A 4518-nucleotide genomic window follows, 5' to 3' on the forward strand; every position below is an offset into this window, starting at 1 on the left:
TGTTGTCCTTAAGCCATTTTGCCACAACTTTGAAAGTATGCTTGGGGTCATTGTGCATTTGGAAGACCCATTTGCAACCAAGTTTTAACTTCCTGACTGATGTCTTGAGATGTTGCTTTAATATATCCACATCATTTTCCATCCTCATGATGCCATCTATTAGCACCAGTCCCTCCTGCAGCAAAGCAACCCCACAACATGATGCCGCCACCCCCGTGCCTCACGGTTGGGATGGTGTTCTTCCGTTTGCAAGCCTCCCCCTTTTTCCTCCAAACATAGCGATGGTCAATAATGGCCAAACAGTTCTTTTTTTGTTACTGTGGATATAGATAATTGTGTACCTGTTTCCTCCAGCATCTTCACAAGGTCTTTTGCTGTTGTTCTGGGAATGGTTTGAACTTTTCGCACCAAAGTACGTCAATCTCTAGGAGACAGAACGCGTCTCCTTCCTGAGCTGTATGACGGCTGCGTAGTCCCATGGTGTTAATATTTGTGTACTATTGTTTGTACAGATGAACTTGGTACATTCAGGCATTTGGAAATTACTCCCGAGGATGAACCAGACTTGTGGAGGTCTCCAATTTCTTTTCTGAGGTCTTGGCTGATTTCTTTTGATTTTCCCATGATGTCAAGCAAAGAGGCACTGAGTTTGAAGGTAGACCTTGAAATACATCCACAGGTACACCTTCAATTGACTCAAATTATGTGAATTAGCCTATCAGAAGCTTCTAAAGCCATGACATAATTTTATGGATTGTTCCAAACTGTTTAAAGGCACAGTCAACTTAGTGTATGTAAACTTCTGACCCACTGGAATTGTGATACAGTGAATTATAAGTGAAATAATCTGTCTGTAACAATTGTTGGAAAAATGACTTGGGTCTTGCACAAAGTAGATGTCCTAACCGACTTGCCAAAACTATATTTTGTTAACAAGAAATTTGTGGAGTGGTTGAAAAATGAGTTTTAACCTAAGTGTACCTAAGTGTATGTAAACTTTTTACATACACTTAGGTACACTTAGGTTAAAACTCATTTTTCAACCACTCCACAAATTTCTTGTGGAATTTATAATTTATATATAATTTATATGTCCAAAATGGATGTTTGGATGTGGCAACTACAGATTGCCCCTTTAAGTCTTTCAAAAGTGTACAAGTTTGAGCATGTGTCCAAAAACAATGATTGATAGGCATCTTAAACTTCTTGAATTCAGACATTAATGGGTTCACATTTAGATTTGTGAACAGCCATCCACAACCACAATCTGTGAGGTGCAAATAGCTAAATGAGAGAGCAGCAGTGTGATTCACATCAATGTACTATGTAGATATCAATAATAAGTGATATCCATATGGCCGTAGACTACACCACTGCTGTCATCCTTACCTCCAAGCGTTTATTCATGTTGGATGATATTTGGATGCCGACAGCAGTCATCCCATTGGAAGACATTGCTTGAACTGTACCCGACAAAAGCTTATTCTTGCTCTTTTCCCACGATTGATCAAACACATTGCGTCATCATAGTGGTCTCTGACTTGTGGTCAGACTCGCTCAGATGCTTCTTTTTTCAATTATGATTTTAATGTTATTGAGAAGTGTCAAAGATTTTTTTCCGCAAACATCCTTTCTGAATTTAAAAGTAATCCGAGAAGTAGTTTTTCAAAAGTGTCTGATTACAATATTTTTTGCTGGTAACAGATTACAGTTTTGTAATCTGTTACTCCCCAACCCTGCCTCTGAGCTGGCACATATTTATATTATTTTATCTGTATTTAACTAGGCAGGTCAGTTATGAACAAATTCTTATTTTCAATGACGGCCTAGGAACAGTGGGTTAACTGCCTCGTTCAGGGGCAGAACGACAGTTTACCTTGTCAGCTCGGGGATTTGTTCTTGTAACCTTTCGGTTACTAGTCCAACGCTCTAACCACTAGGCTACCTGCCCCCCTGGCAGGATCACTCACCTTGACCCATCCTCCTCTACTTTCATCACTGCCTCAGCATACGACACCTTCTGCACTACTCTGACTCTGGCCACTTCAACCTGCCTCTGTCGCAACGGACACTTCTGATTCACATGGGTACCCCTCCAGTTGACACAAAACTTCATCCATTGAAACTACACAATCTCAGGTAATGTTAGATAGTCACACAGATTTTACTTTGAAAACAGCTAGCACACTAATCCTGTTGCAGCCCCTCCTCTCTACACCCACACTGCCTCTGTTCTTTCATTCTAGCTTGTGGATGACATAAGAAAAAATAAATGAATTCATGCAGTCGAAATGATTATCAGTCTTAGATAAGTTAGGATGTTGATTAAACGAACCGTACACAGATCCAACAACCCACTTATCTTGCTACTGGATTTTCTAATCACCCACATGTGAGCTGAGGTCATGCAAAAACATGTCACTGATTTCCAGGTTAATAAGAACAATATTTGGTGGGGACTTTTACAATGGTGAGAGAAAACAAAATGTTAAGAATTTAGCAGAAATTTGTTTCCTGCTTGACTGAGTACCTCAGCGTACCTCAGCGACGGTCCTCTTCTCTAATCTTATACTTGCTGGTTAGGGTTCCCAATTTTTGGATACCCTAAAAACATATTTGATTTTCAGGGTTCAACATTAAAAAAACATGTTAACCCTAAATGACATTATTAAAATCTGTGCTTTCAGGGTTATTTCTTCCACCAATCGACAATAAACGTGTGGACCAGCTACAATAACAACATTTGGAAAAAATGTCATTACTGTAAAATGACTAATTTCTTTACTTCATTCTCCCCTGTAAGCAGAAGTATTTGAGTTCACAATGAAGAGAGCAGAGCGCACTATGCAGGGAAATGGCTGATTTCCTCAGAATCTTATCAGAGTATGTGATCTCCTCTTATATGAAACCCCAGTTTAGTTAGACTGACAAGTGTGATATGAAAGGGAAATGTATCTCTCATTTTTGACTAACTGGAAACAAGTGTGGGACAAATAGCTGATCTTACCAAGCATGCTCAAGCTTAAGCTTCAAGATACCAGACCAGCCAGCAAAAGAATGGCCACACAGAAAAATATGTTTTTAGCAATTTAACAGATCTACAGTAAGTAGACTTTCAAGGGAAACAAAAAGGGACACCCATCAAGTACAGTGTGCACATAGAATTTAGATGGCAGGTCAGTATCTATTAACCTCGTCCCGTGGCTCAATTGCTAAGAGAGAGCCGGCTGGGTGGACAACATAAGTCTGTATTGGTATTACTTGTAAGTACGTGAACAATATAGAACAGTTTAATAACTCAACTTTCCACTTTGTGTGTACAGTGTTCATGCTCCAGTAGATTACTGTCTAATACATGATGACTGAGATCATGAGCTCCTGTACTGGTCTCTTCATGCTAACTGAAGCCAGTGAAGTGTGAATGTGCCTCTTCCTGTGTGTGCTCACTGTAATGACAGTTCAGTCTATGGGTGTGTGTGTCAATTTGGCAACAATTAAAACACTAAGACAATGATCTTGAAATCCAGAAAAAGGCTGGTTGAATAGTCAGTTGAGATGATGTGTTTCATAGGAAGGTGTTCTTTCCCGTGTGTCCCCTCCACTTACACAACTCACTAATTAATATCACCATTCGTTGGGGCACAGAAGGATATTTTTACCACACACAGTGTTGTGTTATTACCAAAGACAGTGGGCATTCGTTAAGTCTTTCAGAGAATTGTCAATACAATTCCTTGAAAGCAGAGAGAAAAATCCTAAAATAGCTGAAACTTAGACTAATATGCATTTCTTTGTCTTGCTCTGAGTCACACCCAGTTCCTACCCATAATTTGTTCTGAATACAGTAGAGTAGTCAATTCATCCAGTAAGTTGCTGTGTATTGAAAACACTTAAGCATAACATAACAGCATAACAGGTGCACCATACTGTATTAAGCTAAGACTAAGACTATTTTGAGAATGTGGGAACGGCATAAAATGCAATGCACATATACAATACAATACAAGGATAGATTGAAAGAGGATAAATATGATTCAAGATATGAACCTATAATGAACCTGTCTTTTATTGGTCGGTTGATTTATTTCTAGATGTATTTATGAATGTACAGTAATTTAAAGGACTTATTGTTGATATTTCTTAATTCCTTCATCTATCTGGAAAAATATATTTTTTTTTATAAAAAATTAACCCAATCTTAATATATTTAATTTAAGTCACTATAAAAAACAAAGAAGAAAAACGAAATCCATAAAAATATTGTGAAAATATTATATTGTGAATTTCAAGAAGTGAAACTGTTCTTCTGTAGAGCCATAGTCGTGTTAGTGATAATAGACATTCTCTCTCTCTCTCTCTCTCTCTCTCTCTCTCTCTCTCTCTCTCTCTCTCTCTCTCTCTCTCTCTCTCTCTCTCTCTCTCTCTCTCTCTCTCTCTCTCTCTCTCTCTCTCTCTCTCTCTCTCTCTCTCTCTCTCTCTCTCTCTCTCTCTCTCTCTCTCTCTCTCTCTCTCTCTGTG

This window comes from Oncorhynchus clarkii, chromosome 5, assembly GCF_045791955.1.
Source record: "Oncorhynchus clarkii lewisi isolate Uvic-CL-2024 chromosome 5, UVic_Ocla_1.0, whole genome shotgun sequence".
NCBI classification, from domain to species: Eukaryota; Metazoa; Chordata; class Actinopteri; order Salmoniformes; family Salmonidae; genus Oncorhynchus; species Oncorhynchus clarkii.